This window comes from Ochotona princeps, chromosome 2 (assembly GCF_030435755.1).
Source record: "Ochotona princeps isolate mOchPri1 chromosome 2, mOchPri1.hap1, whole genome shotgun sequence".
NCBI classification, from domain to species: domain Eukaryota; kingdom Metazoa; phylum Chordata; class Mammalia; order Lagomorpha; family Ochotonidae; genus Ochotona; species Ochotona princeps.
In genome coordinates, this window is record NC_080833.1 from 93,414,326 (window position 1) to 93,429,953 (window position 15,628).

General features: G+C 51.1%; 1 protein-coding gene across 1 annotated transcript in view; it reads left to right on the forward strand.

Annotated features, from left to right (window-relative positions):
- The first annotated feature begins 8,558 nt into the window (after positions 1-8,558).
- Positions 8,559-15,628, forward strand: part of SLC6A17 (solute carrier family 6 member 17) — a 44,854-nt gene continuing 37,784 nt past the window's right edge. The window contains exon 1 of the mRNA XM_004581949.3: positions 8,559-8,728. The gene's annotated coding sequence lies outside the window, so the exon portion shown is untranslated. The remainder of the gene's footprint in view (positions 8,729-15,628) is intronic.

Sequence of the window (15,628 nt, forward strand, 5' to 3'; positions counted from 1 at the left end):
CAAGAGCCCCTTGAGCCCACGTCTGCCAGTGGCCCAGCTGGGTCTAGACCCAGGTTTGTGGGGTAGAGGATACGGTGACTGCCTTCATGAGCTCACTGAGCTTCTGTAGAGCAGTCTCCTGCTCCAGACAGGAAGGCAGATGGACTTGTCCCAGTAATCCTTTAATGTGGAACTGCATTTAAATTGATGCGGTTGGAGTGTAAGAGCTGTTTCAATAACTGATTTATATTGGTGCTTCCACAATTCCACCCTTTTTTAAAGCTCAAAATGAACTGAAACTCTGGATGTTTCTCATACAGCTTCAGGTGGAACTGGGAAATATGAGTATGCAAGGGTATTTCTGGTGTGTGGACATATGAAATTAAAGATAACTTTATTTCGGTACAATTTTTTTAAAAATGTTTTAAAATACTTATTTATTTGAAATGCAGAGAGAGAGAGAGGGAGAGGTATCTTCCATCTTCTGGTTTATTTCCCAGGTACCTGTAATAGCCAGGGCTAGTCCAAAGACAGCCGTCTGGGTGTCCCACTTGGATGTAAGAGGCCCAGGCACTGGAACATCTTCTGCTACTATCCCAGGTGAATCAGCAGGGAGCCAGATTGGAAGCAGAGCATCTCAAAGTCAAATGGATGCCCTGATATGGGATGCTGGTGTTAAAGCTAGTGGCTTAGCCTGTTGTGTCACAACTCCAGTTCCAGTGAGAAGTTTGTTTTATTGGAAAGGCAGATATACAGAGAGGAGGAGAGACAGAGAGAAAGATCTTCCATCCGATGGTTCACTCCCCAAGCGGCCGCAACAGCCGGTACTGTGCTGATTTGAAGCCAGGAGCCGGGAGCTCTTTCGGGTCCCCCATGCGGGCACAGGGTCCCAAGGCTTTGGGCCATCTTCATCTGCTTTCCCAGGCCACAAGCAGGGAGCTGGATGTGAAGCGGGGCTGCCGGGATTAGAATCAGCGCCCATATGAGATCCCGGCGAGTGCAAGGCAAGGACTTTTACCACTACGCTATCATGCCGGGCCTATGAGAAGTTTTTTAAAGAGAACTTTTTGAAGACCTCTTGTATATGGGGTGGAGGGAAAGAGGAGCATTGAGAAAGAAGAAAGGGGGATGGTGGAGAGAGAAAGCTAAAATGAATCCATGTTAGGTCCTTTAGTTTATTACTGTTTTCTCACCCCTGGGTGCTTTAGGCCATTTTTATTAGGTCCTGGTCTACACAGAGGAAACCCATCTCCCTGCTCAGCAGTTTCCAGGTTGTCCTTGGTTTATAGCCTAGGCCTTTCCTAGGCCCTTCCTTTGAGTCCTGACTGAGCTTAGCTGAACTGTTGTTCAGCTGTTCTGAACTGAGCTGAAGACTACTCAGACAGTCCATGAACTGACTGAGCTTAGCACAGTGCCTGACGGAGAATGCTTTTTCCCAGACATAGTTGGGTTTGAAACTTGGCTGCGCAGACAGAAGCAGGTGTGCATGGAACTGTGGAAGAGCTGCTTTTCCTCAAGCCTGTGAGGAGCCGGGTGGGGAAAGACAGCTCCCCACCTTTTCCTGACTCTCCCTGGGGAAGTCCCCTGCCCATGTAAGTTTTCACCTCTCTCCTTAATACATGATTCAAGTTTGCACAGGGGACCGTCTGGATAGTCTGATTTCTAAAGCAGAGCGCCCTTCTTAGGCTCCCAGTTTTGTTCCAGCTATAATGGTCCCCAGGACCACCAACACTGGCCTGAGGCACCTCCCCTTCTAAGCTCCTCGTCTGACTCCTCTTTGCAAAGCTGTCATCTTCATCTTCATCATCTTCATCTCACAGCAGCAGTTTGTGTCTTGAGTTCTTCCTCACCAGATGCCAGTTGCTCTAGAAATGTGTTACTTGGAAATATTTTATACTGAAAACACAATGAGGAGGGTGCTATTGTTACCCCATTTCACAAGGAAGAAGCCTCAGGCCTTACAGAGTCCCTGGGCAGTAATAATGATTGAGCTGATGAACCCTGGCACAGCAACTGCAGGAGCCAATGGGGTGAACCATGGTCAGGGTGATGTTTCCTTGGGAGCCAGCATACCCACCTCTGACGACTGAATCCTCCCATCTCCTCCCTGGCTGGTCCTGGGATGGTGAACAAGCTTCATTTCTTTCACTGATTAGTGAGAGGGTGAGACCAAGCAGGATCTCAGGGGGGGAAGCAAGCCACAGTTCACTAGGGACAGGATATCTAGGAAACTAAAGTGCCAGAGATGTGGGTTAGCTCTGGCTCCATGTCCCAGTTTCAGGTCCCATCAGAGAATTGGATTAACATGGCTTCTTCCATCAGGTTCCACGCCACATGCCCCCAAGACTGGTTTGAACCTCTGAGTTACAGCTGGATAATTACTTTTCTGAAGGCATCACAGAAGGCAGCCAGGGCTTCTGCAGGTGCATTTATATACAGCCATGGTGGGGAGCACTTTTCCACCAGCTGTTTTAGATTTGAACATGGATTGGGTACAGTATGTTCATTCTCTTTGCTGACCTAGTACATTTAATCTGGGAGGATGTAGTTGGGTTCCTATGACACTATGGGAAGAGTCCGCTCTTACTGGCTCTAAGTCTGAGGGGCAGTAAAAGATGAGGACTTCCAAAGGCATGAAAGTAGCAAGTGACAACAAGCAGTCCCTAGCCAGCTTGCTGCCTCCATACTCATTCAGAGGTTTCACTGGAAGTTCTGGTTATTTATTGTTGTCCAACCAACTAATCTAAATTTGATGCCTTAAGATAACAGCCACTTTTTTCTCTCTCTCTGTTGGTTTCTGTGGTTCTGACATGGGTGGAAGAACCAGCTGGGCCGCTGTCTGCTCCATGCAGTGTCACTTGAGGGGCCCAGCTGGAAGCTGGTATAGCTGCTTCCAAGGTGACTCACTCACACAGCTGGCAAGTTGAGGATGGCTGGAGATCAGGAACTCAGTCAAGCTGTGGGCTGGGGAGCCTCAGTTCCTCTCTGAGGGCTTTCTCCTAGAATGACATTTTAAGGACGAGTATTCCAAACAGAGCTAATGAAGCTCCCACATTCCATGGCCTGCATCCAGACACAGTCATGCTAATATGCTTCGTGTTCAGGAACTCGGAAGAGCCCAGATTCAAAGGCATAGAGTATAAACTTGGTATTGTCAGAGAACTGGGTGGAAAGGAGCATGTCTTAGAATATTCACACCAGGACAACTCTTAGCATTGCGGCATTTAGCTAAGGAAAAGTCATATGTTAGTGTCTGTGTGCTTAGGCTGATCAGAAACATAAACATAATTTGGATGAATTGCAACTTGGGTCATTTCCATGAGTCCTGGAGGAAAAGCCTTGGCCAACATGCCTTCCTGCATCTTACTACTTGGTGGATCAGGGAGGGGTCTCCCTCAGTCATGTGCAGGGAGAGAAACACGAGGAGCATCCCCACAGTGTTTGCTTTCAGGAAGGCAGGCAAACACGAAAGGAGGCAAGTAGAACAGCAGGGTTAACCAATGAGATCTCTTTCAAGCAAGACCTGTGATGAGAAGAATGGATTAGGTCATTGTGCTGGATCTATTATGTTCCCCAGGGTTGCCTTGTACCCATCCTTCTAATCACACTGTATCATCTCAGCAAATCTTTTTTTTTTTAAAGATTGATTTATTTTTATTGGAAAGCCGGATATACAGAGAGGAGGACAGACAGAGAGGAAGATCTCTCGTCCGATGTTTCACTCCCCAAGTGAGCTGCAATGGCCAGTGCTGCGCCGATCCGAAGCCAGGAACCTGGAACCTCTTCCAGGTCTCCCACGTGGGTGCAGGGTCCCAAAGCTTTGGGCTGTCTTTGACTGCTTTCCCAGGCCACAAGCAGGGAGCTGGATGGGAAGTGGAGCTTCCGGGATTAGAACCGGCGCCCATATGGGATCCCAGCGCATTGAAGGTGAGGACTTTAGCTGCTAGGCCACGCCGCTGGGCCCCATCTCAGCAAATCTTGACAGCGAGTTCACTGTGCAGATAGACACGGTCTCTGCTCTGTTATTACTTCAAATCAACTTGCAGTACCTCCATCCCTCCATCCCTAAACAGCCAGTCACACCATTCTTCATTTCACCACAGTCACAGGAAGGCTACAAAGGAGAAAGGTTCACAGAAGGAGGTAGATTTCATTCATTCCCATGGTCAGGAGAGGCATGGAAGGACCAGGATCCAGCTCTGAGGAGAACTCTATTGGTTAAGTGGGTAGAGAGAGGCAGTAAGAGAAGGAGGGAACCTAATGTAACCTGAATTAGGAAGGGCTCAGGAGGAGCCGAGAAGAGAAACCTCCATCTGTCTTTGTGCACTATGAAGAAGGCCAAGGAAAGGGGCGGGGAAGATGGGGCCAGAGACAAGGGAAAGCCTTGGAGATGTGGGTGCAACTCTGAAAGCTTGTGAAGCATTCAATTATGTTTGAACTTCTGAACTGTCACTTGCTGCTGTGTGGAGAAAAGGAGGAAGGATTGGAGTCACAGAGAGCACATGATGGTGAGCTTTAGTATTGTTTGAATGAGGATTGTGAAAACAAAAATAAGAGGGAAGTGGCTGAATTCTAGAGTTGACTATTGGGGGGATGGGTGAGCTTTAGTGATAGTGGCCATGAGGGGAGAGGAACAATGGATCCCAGGGGTGATCACTGGGTCTCTGGCTGACTCAGCTATTGGTGGAGCTGGGGTGCACTGAAGAGGAGCAAGAAGCTAATGGTGAGACATTCTACAGGGTAGATCTCGGGATGCTGAATTCATTGCTTGATCACATGTGTTGAAGCGCTTCTGAGGGATTAATATGGAAAGGTGGGACAGGAGAGTGAGTATGTGGTGCTCAGGAGACTGCCAAGGACAGCAGACATAAGTGTGGGAATCACTGGGCCATGAGGGGGCCTAGGAAAGAAATATACAAGGAGAAAAAGACAAGGCTCTGAGAGGTTTAACATTTGGATGTCAACAAGGGGAATGAAAAAGGTGGGTCATAGGACAGAGGAAACTCAGGCAGAGTGGAGTCTCAGAGAGGGAGAAAAGGAAGAGGGCAAAGAAAGCACAGATCACAGGGGTTGTTAAGGTGAAGACTGGAAAAGGTTTATGGATTCAGCGACACAAAGGTCAGTGGTAACCCTGGCAAGAGTCATCCTGCCGACCTAATGGGGCAGGATGGGTTACGTCTGTACGTGTGTGTGTGTGTGTGTGTGTGTGTGTGAGCATGGGGGAAAATGGGGAGGTAGGGATGATAGCTGAGTGACTGTTGTAAAGGAAGTTGCTATGAAGGACCCCACAGAGAGGAAAAGGTTTATTAGACAGGAGAGGCTGGGCATCTGTTGGTGCTGGAAGCTCTCTAGAAGAAGTGGAGGAAGCTCTCAAAAAGAGGAAGGAGCTGGTCTCCTAAAGCAGGAGAGGCTTCCCCTAATGTACTAGAGTAAGGAGCAGGGAGGGCACAGGTGCAAATGGTTGGAGACAGGTGCAATTGTTCTCTGTGGGAAACCAGGGGGGCTTTGATTGAAGCAGGACAGTTCTCCAAAGAGCCCTAGTACAGAGTGGAGATGGTAGGGTGGGCATTTGAGTTCAGCACAGTTAGAGGGGCCTTAATCAAAATAGGGAAGCAATCTGGCTAAGGAGATAGGGAAGTTGGAAGGAGGCATGAGGAACCCATTGAGGTTGGTGGCCATGAAGGTCAGTGGATATCACCTCCACAGCATGTTTTTCTCTAGAGAATCTGGCATCGAGAAACCAGGTATTGAGTTCCTTTAAGGTTGGGTTTCCCCAGGCAGATGTGCTACAAGGACAGAGAGGCAAGGACATGTCCTGGATGTTGCCTTGGTATTCCATGGACTTGCCATTCTCAACATGTTCAATATTCAGTATCTCCATCTTCTTTCCCAAATTTGTTCTTCTTTCTAGATTTCCTGTCTTGGTTAACTGCAACACAAGGGCAGGCATTGTGGTGTACTGGGTTGAGCTGCCATGTGGGTCACCTACATCCTATATTGGAGTATTGGTTTGAGTTCCAGATCCTTTGCTTAAAAAAAAAAAAAAAGATTTATTTTATTTTTATTTGCAGATTCTTACAAAGAGAAGAGAGACAGAGAAGTCTTCCACTCGCTGATTCACTCTTCAAATGGCCATAATGGCTGGACTGAGTCAATCCGAAGCCAGGAGCCAAGGGCTTCTCCTGGGTCTCCCACATGGATGCAGGGGCCCAAGGACTTGGGCCATCATCTGCTGTTTTCCTAGGCCATAAGCAGAGGGATGGGTCAGCAAGTAGAACAACTGGGACTTGAACTAGAGCTCATATGGGATGCTGATGCTCGAGAGCAGAGGATTAGCTTGCTATGTCAGCCCCAACACATTTGTATCCTGAGAGGCAGCAGATAATGGCTCAAGTGCTTGGGCCTTTTACACATGTGTGGGAGACTTGGCTGAAGTTCCAGGCTCCTGGCATCCATTTATTCCAGCTTTGCCTGTTACAGACATTTGAGTAATGAACCTGCAGGTGGGAGGCTTCTCTTTTTCTTTCTTCCTTCCAAGTAGATGAAAAGAAATCAATAAACATTAAAAATATATAAGCATTGAATAATGCCACTAATGCCAGTCACTTATTAAGCACATGTTATACCAGATATTTTAAAAGGATCCTCATCTGATCATCATAACAACATAAGGAGTTAATATTATTCATATTACTGATGTAAAATGAGAAGTTATGTAGCTTGTTCAAGATCTCCAAGAAATGGCATTAAGGATGAAAGCCCAGGTCAGTCAGGTCCCAGAGCGCACTCATTTTCCTGTCTCCATATTATCTCCAGGTTCCCCAGCTGGGGGCTGCCTGCCTCAGACACTGTCCTTCCCGTCTCGTGTACCACCTCCATCATGTGTCCAGCATCCCTAGCTACTTGCAGTCATGCCTCTCCAGCCAGGTCCTGGTTTAACTCCACAGGACTGTCAGCTCTCTACTGGCAGACAACAAGGACCATCTTACTTTCTGTTGTGTTGTCAGGGCCTGAGACAGCATCCAGTGGGGCTTGTGGACACTGCAAATGCAACAGCCTTGAAGGTAGAGACAGTGCCTCCCTCTAGTGGAGGGCAGTTTTGTTTGCTGTGCATGGCAGTAAAGGTAATATCTGGTTGGCTAGTTTGTTATTGGACGATCTATCATAAAAAAGTGGATTTCCTAAACTTGGCGTTCCTCAGTACACACAGTGTTCCCCTTGTCCAGCCCCATGTCCCTTCCGGGGTACCTGGGGGTTAAAAGAATTTAATTCGAATATGCATTACAATGAGTAATAAAATGTCTCTGGCCCAGGAGTCTCTTGTCTTCTGTCAGCACCCATGAAAGTGTGTAGGATAACTTGTTAATCTGCAAGGGTCACACTTGGGCTGTGCTCCCATCTCTGGTCCCTATGACAGTTGCGGTACCTCTGCCTCCTGTCACTCCCCAAAGGGATCCTTAAGATCCCTCAGAGCAGAGAAATTGTGTCCTGATTCCCCAACCCGCCCTGCAGGCACTGGCTAGTGGCTCCCCTCCTCCTCATCTTCTCCCCTCCTGACTCCCGGCATTCCTGCAGCTCAGGCACGTCCTGGCGTCTGTGTCCTTACCATGCTGTCTCCATCCACAGGGGCCATCCTTCCGGCCTTCTGCCTGCTCATTCTTCGAGGCCAGTGTCCTCCAAGTTGCTGGCTGAGAGCCTGGTGAGCATGTCCCTCTCCATCACTATCCTCATTTGAGGGTTCTTCAGTCCTTTCAGCCTTGCTCCTGACTGCCTGGATGGAAGCCACTGTGCCCCTCCTGGAATTTCTGCTCCCTCCACCCTGTAACCCTCTTGACCTGTACAGCTCCTTGCATCTGGTAGGTGCTCCACAGAGAAGTGATACACAGAATTCTCAACAGCGCAGGGAATAGCCTTGGAGGGTTCTAGGGTTTGGAGAGGGGGTAGTGGACAAGCCAACCGGTGCAAAGATATAGAGAGAACAGACACATGCAGGTGGCATATATTTAGTGCAAGGTAAAAACACTCTGGTGAGTGCGTGCAGGGAGGAGGACCCAAGAGAGGAGTCTGCAAAGAAGCTAAGTCCAGGGCTGAGAGGGCTTGGCCACAGGGATCCTAGTTGCTCCAAGGGCGCAAGCCCTTCGTAAGGGCTTCCTGGTCTAGATGCCCTCACCGGCCGCGTTCCCTGCAACGCCCTCCCCGGTTGCCTGTCACCCACTCCGTCCCCGCCCGCGCTGGCTATCAGAGCCTCGCTCACTGTCGGAGAGCCTCGAGCCTCGCACTGACGCGGGCCCGCGCGCGTGAGTCAAGCCTGCGTCACGGCGCCCCGCCGCCAGGGTGGCCTTTCGGAAAGCGAGGGAACAGTGCACGCCGCGCTCCGCCCAGCTTCGTTCCGCTCCGCAGAGCCGGCGCGGCTAGGGCGCAGGGAGGGCGGCACTCGGCCCCGGCCTTCGCAGCCTCACGCGTTCCCTCCGCCGCAGGACCCCAGTCTCCCGGCCGCTCCCCAGAGCCCCGAGCGCCTGGCGGGCGGGAACCGGGTTGGGACTTGGCAGTCAAGGAGCGACCGAAAAAGGAACGGAGTGGTGTGCGCTGGCGCGCAGCACTGGGCCCCCCAACCCCAGGCCCAGCTGGGGCCTGTCGCTGCCAATTCGAGCTGCCGTGGGAGGAGCCGCACGCCTGCGACACGTCGGGGACCGCAGCCACTCGGCCGCAGCGCGGGGGCCGAGTCCGCGCAGCGGACGACACGGGACAGGTGAGTCGCCGGCCGCGCCCCGCCGGCTCTACCTTGCCAGCTGCCCCAACTTTGCCTGTTCCGGTCCCGCCCCAGCCTGGGAGGCCTGTGGACCAGGGTGCGAGGCGGCGCTGCCCTGGTATCCACCCCGACGTGGGTTCGGGGCTCCTCCCGCCGCCCAGCCTCTGTTGCTTGGAGACGCAGCACGGAGGAGCAATCGCGCCTCTGGCGCATCGCTGGGGAGTGCCCCGCGGCGCTTGGAAAGGCTGGACACCTGGCTTCAGTTTCCGGAGTTCAGGGGGCCTGAGAACTCCGAGGTAACAGGGCACAGCTGCGGAAGCAAGCGCTCTCTGAAAACCCGGGAGGAGGAGGTCCACCGGGCGGGCGGGTCTTGCTGTCTGGAGCTGTATACCCGGGGCGCAATTCCCTTACCCGCTCCCCTCCCCGATGCTCCTGCGCCGCTGCGGACCCCAATCCCAGCCGCTCAGCCTCCGGCCCAGTGACCTTGACTGTAACATTGGCCATCGAAGCAGAACGCTGACGCCCTAGATGAAGGTTGGATTTCTAGTCCTGCCACGTTATACCTGTGCCGCGTTCGGTGCTCTTCCTGATGCTCGCAGCCATGCACTGGGGAGGGCCGCTCCCCCAGGGGCGCGGCCGCCTTGGAAGGAAGCCTGGTGTTTCCTTTTAAAGCCCTAACAGCTCTGCCAAGGATTCCAAGTTCAGAAATCCCGAGGTCACTTTACAGGACTCCACTGCCACCAGTCAGGTTTAAGAAGAAAAAAATCTGATTGCTTTTTTCTTTTTGATAAATCTTTTTTTTTTTTTTTTTTTTTTTTGGCTGGGGTGGGGGTAGGGATTAGGAAATTTCTAACCAGGGCTACCTTTGGGGCAACCCAACCTTGAACTTGAGGCAAGGAGGGGGTGGCACTGGGGAAATAGGGCATGGGGGTGAACAAGGAAGATGCTGTTAGAGGCACGGCCTGTGTTAACAGGAACTTTCAGAAACTGATAAAAACAGATCATAGCTCCTGGAAAATGCAACCGAGATTTTCCTGAGCATCTAAATGGTTAGGCTCTGCAAGCCAGGCTAGTGGGTGTGTGGAGAACAAGTCAGAGTGTGCTGAGGTCGGCTGGCAGTAGGGGCTTCTTGTGTCTTGCACTAGGCTGGTGTTATCTGGTGCCCTCCCATCTCCTGGGCAGCAAGGGCCCTGAGGTCACACTTGAGTACCCTTGCCATTGCCCAGCCATGGGGGACTGCCAGAAGCTCTGGCTCCTCTGCGGGCTTTTTCCTCTAATGGAGCAGCTGTGGCTAGGTAGGCGGTGGAGTTTTCAGCGAATCCACGCAGTTCGGTGGGAGTGAGTCAGTGCAGGAGGCAACGCGTGCCCACCAGCTCTGATTGGAGTGAGTCTGTTTGGTGTGAGTCACGTGCAGAATCCTGTGCCGGCTTTCTGGGAGCTGAATTGGAGTCCTTTAGGAGGATGTGTGGGCAGGAACGACCTGAGCCCAAGCGTGTTTTTTTTTTTGGGGGGGGGAGGGGGAGCACTCATAGGAGAGGGTTAGAGCTCAGACGGCCTGGCTGGTGGGCAAGGGTTATGACGCTCTGATGCCTTTGGGGAAAGTCAGCAGGACTAAGCTGGGGTCAGGAGAGGTGTTGGAGGGTTGGAGGTGTTGGTGGTTGTGGTCTCTGCTGGGCCCAATGTTCTGCCGCATGCCTGCAGAGTGACCTTGGGTAAGTCAGACTTTGGTGGCAGAGCAGGAACGTCTATGATCCCTTTCTTGTGGGCTTATCTTTTACGTTCCTGATTGTGACAAGCAGAGAAAACAGGCGAGATACCATCTGATCCCCAAATACTGATGACAGCTGAGGAGCCAAAGCCAGGAGCCAGCAACTTAAGGCAGATTTCCCATAGGGGTGCTGGGAACTCTTCCAGGGTCTACATTAGCAGGGATCCAGAATCAACAGCCAGAGTTAGGTATCAGACCCAGGCACTCTGTTTAATATGGGACACTGGCATGCTGAAGGCATTTTAACTGATAGGGCCAAACACTGCTCCTGTAAGCTTATGTTGGACCCAGCACAGAACACATGGCAGGTGCTCATGAGATGTTTGCTTCTTACTCCTTCTGGTATGGGCTGCACACAGAGGCAATTCTTTCTTTCCCTGTCCATGTTTCTGGGGGTGCAAGGGGGTGTGAAGATAAAGGCAGGTGGCAGGTTTCCCAGGTAATCAAGATGAATCTAGAACTCAGCTCCAGAGGAATCTGTGCCCTGCCCAACCCTCAGGTTTTCCCGTGAGATCCTGAGTGGGGAAACCAGATCGGGCCTCGTGTTCCAGGAGGGGTTGGCCTGTGCTGGGTGCCCATGGCCACTCCCAGGCAGTAGCTCTAGGTGGAGCACTGGCACAGACCTTCACTCCTTGGGATGATTCATGATCATGGTCTGATTCCCAAGCTGCAGCACCTGCTGGGTCTCTTGCCTGTGCTCAGGTCTTGCCACCTGCCCATCCTACCTGTAACAGAGTTGGAAATTGCAAGAGAAGTGTCCATGAAAGGTGAGGCTAGCCTTTCCCAGAGAAGAAAGTGGGGAGTGTGTCTCCCGCCTGCCTTACTCCTGTAACTCGTCTGAACTTTACACCAAGCTAAGGTGTCTGGGCCTCAAGAGTGCAGGAAATGATGAGGGGACCTCCCAGTGCAACAAGAAAGAGGCCACACTGACTAGATGGGCTGTGTTTGTGTGTTGTATTTACTGTTCACCCTGGAATTGATGCCCTCCCAGCTGTGTCTGGGTGCACATTCCAAGGAGGATGGAGACAGAAGTGAGTGGATTCCAGAGAAGCAGGTTCCTTCCGCCTGTGCATGCTCCCTCCCTGCCCCCTGTTTTCCATCCAGTTTCGCCTCAGCAGCATCGTAAATCCCATTAGAACTGCTAAGACAAGCTACAGCAGAGTTTAAAGGGAAGACAGATTGGAGCGTTCTTTCCTAGAACCCAATTCTCATTCTCACTCACTCCCAGATGGGGCTGTAGGAAGTCCTCACAGTTTTTAACATCTGGAATTCCAAGCCGGGGGCAGGGGCGGGAGAGCCCTGTTATCTCAGCTTCCCCACCCCCTTTCTCAGCTGCCAGAGATCAGAAGCCAGTACAGTGGATGGATGTGGATCCTGGAGCAGGGCGTTGGTGGGGGAAAGCCTGCTTCTTACACTTTCAGGAGGAACAAGCACAGCCCTAGACTCCAGCAGCTCACGCTGTGCTTGGCACGCAGTGATAACACACAGCTTTTTATTGAGGCCTGGGCTAAGTGTGTTATTGGCGGGCCAACTTGTTTAATTTCCACTTGAGTTACTGTCGGTAGCAGTGGGTGTGGAATTGGAGGTTCATATAGCTGCTGTGCGGTTCAGAGAAGTTAAATAACCTGCTCGAGGCCACACAGGCAATGAGTAGCAACCTTTGAATCTGAATTCTAAACTTCATGCTCTTAACCACCATATGACATATTTATGTAATACATTTTTAAAAAGCTGTATGTATTTATTTATTTGGAAATCAGTTACAGAGAAGGAGAGAGACAGTGATTTTCCATCTGCTGTTTCACTCCCCGAATGGCCATAATGGCCAGGGCTGTGGTCAGGGCAAAGCTAGAGGCCAGGAACTTCATCTGTGTCTCCCACATGAGTGCCATCTTCTTGGGCCATCTTCTGCTGCTTTCCCAGGCACATTAGCAGGGAGCTGGATCAGAAGTGCAGCAGTTGGAATTTGAAGTGGGATAAGGGATGTCGGCATCCTAGGCTGCAGTTTTCCCACTATGCCACAGCACTGACTTCCCTGTGGTAGAAATGAACATAGCCAAATGGGGAGTATATCTGGTTCCAGATGGGTTGGGATGCAAAAGATCCTAGGCTCCATCCTAGTGCAGTGTGGTCCTGACCCTGTTCTTGCCCTCCTGACTCCTGCCACCCCTGACCTCATCCCCTGAAAGTCTGTCCAGGTCAAGGGGTTGGCAACTGGAGCAGCGAGAGGATAGGCAAAGCAGGCTGGACAGGACAGGGAGAATGCCTGCCACCGCAGAATCAAGGCCCGCCCGAGGCCAGCCGCCAGTGGTGCTGTGCTCCTGGGTCAGGTTTCTCAGCTGAGCGGCCGAGGCAGCCATTTGCAGCAGTTTCAGATGAGGCCCCAGGCCCCAGAGCAAAGCTGCTAAGCCTCCAAGGAGATTCAAAGACACAGCTGGCCTGGTCCCTGGGAGGGCGGCTGCGTGTTTCCTGAGCCTGTCCCTCTGAGAGAGCCCGCTCTGCTCTCCTCTAGGGCCATTGCCACGTGTCTGAATCTGTTCTGGGAAACCTGGCATTGGATGCCTCCCGCTGCTCTGTCTCTTCTTTCTTGAAGAAATCAGCATCCCCTAGAGGAACAGGCCCATGTTGTCCCTGTTTGCCTGCCGGCTGCAAGCCACCCGAGATCTCTGAGGGGAAGTTCTTGTGAGGGTGGATACTGGAAGGCCAGGGCCAGTGCACCCTACCCCCAGTGGGCCCAGGAGCCTTCCCAGAGGGCCCTGCTCCGCGGGCAGCCATTTTTTATAGACACGGTCCTCAGATGATTCTCTTCCTCTCTTTTTTCGCATGAGTACATTAAAAAATTTTAATGCATTGTTCATCTATGGGAAAAATCCAGTCATTTATATAATTAGATATTCACTGTGCAGAAGACACTCATGTGTGAGAACGTAAGCTCAGATGCACTAGGAAGTACTGAGCTAAATTATTCTCACGGTCAGAATCAGGTGTGTTTTGATAGAATGCATTTCTGTGTCACATGAGTTCTGGGGTTACCTGAGTCCCCAACGTGGCCACTGACTCACAGACCTGCTTGTGCATGGCATGGGAATCGAGGAGCTAAGGCTCCCTCTCCCAGGCCCTGGGATCATCTCTGTGCTGCTCTTGTCCCACAGGGATGTCCCTCTGCCCTCCACAGCACACCCAGTGGTTCATTTGAAAATGACACGTTGCCTCTCACTCTAAACCATCATTTCTAGTTAGTGGTTTGATGAGATTTTCTGTGAGATGCTTTGCACCACTAATTTGCCACTTTTTGCTCACAAATGGAATCCACTGACCCACACCCCCAAAATCTGCCACTTGAATTTTTTTTAAATTTCTGGACTGTTGTAGTTTAATACCCCACAGCAGCTGCACACAGGGAAAGATTGATTCTTGCTAGTGCCACCTCTCGAGAGGTGTGAGCAGTCACCACATAGGCTGTCCACTTGCTGCGGGATGCAAGTTCATCAAAGAAAGGGCAACAGATGTCCTCTATGCAGGAGAGCCATGCTGGTGTTCCCAGAATGGCACAGTGGGCGCTGTCCACGGTCCTGCCACACCACAACCTTCTACTTTGTAGTAGTTTAGGGCCTCTTTTGGAACAGCAGCTGGGACGAATCTCCTTGACAAGACCCCCAAATTGCTTTCTATTGCTAGTTTTGGGAAAGGACCCTCCAAGGGAGGCATCACCTGACTAAGGGAGAAATAGTGATGGATGGGCTTGTTCCACTGTTGACCTGATGAATGAGACTCAGGTGTATCGTTTCACAAGGCAACAGGGCATGTGACAGGACTTTCCAATCAGTGTCACCGATGTGTAGCATGTGGCAACCAAATCATGCTGCCATAGGAGTGTCCTGGGATGACACTGGGTGGTGGAGTCTTCCATGCATGCTCCTGAATGCCATGGCAGTATTAGTTTCTCTGTGTGTCACAACAGGCTTGGAAAACACAGTGTGTTGGAAGGACTGTAAATTGCAGAATATGAGTCCCCACTCTTGCAGCCCAGGATTCTTAGTCTTTACTGTGAGAACGTGCTGTATCTCTGTGACTAGAGGGTAAATAGCACGCACTGTGCTCTGGTGAGTAGAGGTCTTTGTACTGAGCAGTTGCCATGATTTGTTCCCAATTAGAGAGCTTTGTTGCCCAGCCCTCCACAGCTGCAGGGAAGGCTGGTGGGGAAAGATGCAACTCTTCTCTGCAAAGTGGCATCCTGTCAGGGCAGTAATTAAGGGTTTCTGATCACCACTCCTTTAAGTGCTCTTCTGTAGTCCCTCCAACGACTCAGGTAATTGGACACCCTTGGTTCCCCCTGTCTGTCTCTGAAATGAGAGAAAACAGTGGCCTTAAGAAAACCCAGCACAGAGGATGTGGGCTGATGTTCTGAGGGCCCATCTGTCATTCTGATGGGCCCCTATCAATGAGAAAGGAGGGGAGTGAGAGAAGCCTTTGCCCATTGCTCTAAATGTTTGTTTTCAGATTTGATTCTGAAAGTCCTTTTCCCTCATTGGTGAGCTGTCATGGGTGTACCTGGCATGTGCTCCAGGTCTTTGCGCCCTTGTATTTCCCTCCACTCTTAAAAACCTAACCCTCACCCAACAGCCCTGTCCAGGTCAGTGCCAGGTCTTACCTGCCTTCAGTACCTCCTGAAGTCCTCCAAGCCGCCCACAGCCCCTTTAGAAACAGATCATTTCGCTTTTGTGCTTGGGTGCCTCCAACAGCTTCCTGTTAGCCTTGAAGAAAACTCAAGCTGCTTTCCGTGGCCAATGGGTCCTGCCTTCTGTGGGCCCCAGTACTTCCTGTTCTCCCCTCGCTCAGGGTGCTCTGGATGTGTGATCCCTCACTGTCTTCTTACTCCCCAAACATGCAGGTTCTATCCCAGGAACTTTGCACTTCCCACTCTGTCTTCCCTGCTTGCCTTCTCAGGGCTCCTTCTCTCCACCTATTCAAGTTTTTGCATCACTTTCTCAGAGGATGTTTCCCTAACCTCCTGTCTCACTCCATCCCCTCACACTTTACATTAAAAAGGGATTCGTCCTTTACCACAGACTATAGATATGAAAAATATACATGTAGATATGTGTACATCTTCTCATGAATTATATCATCTT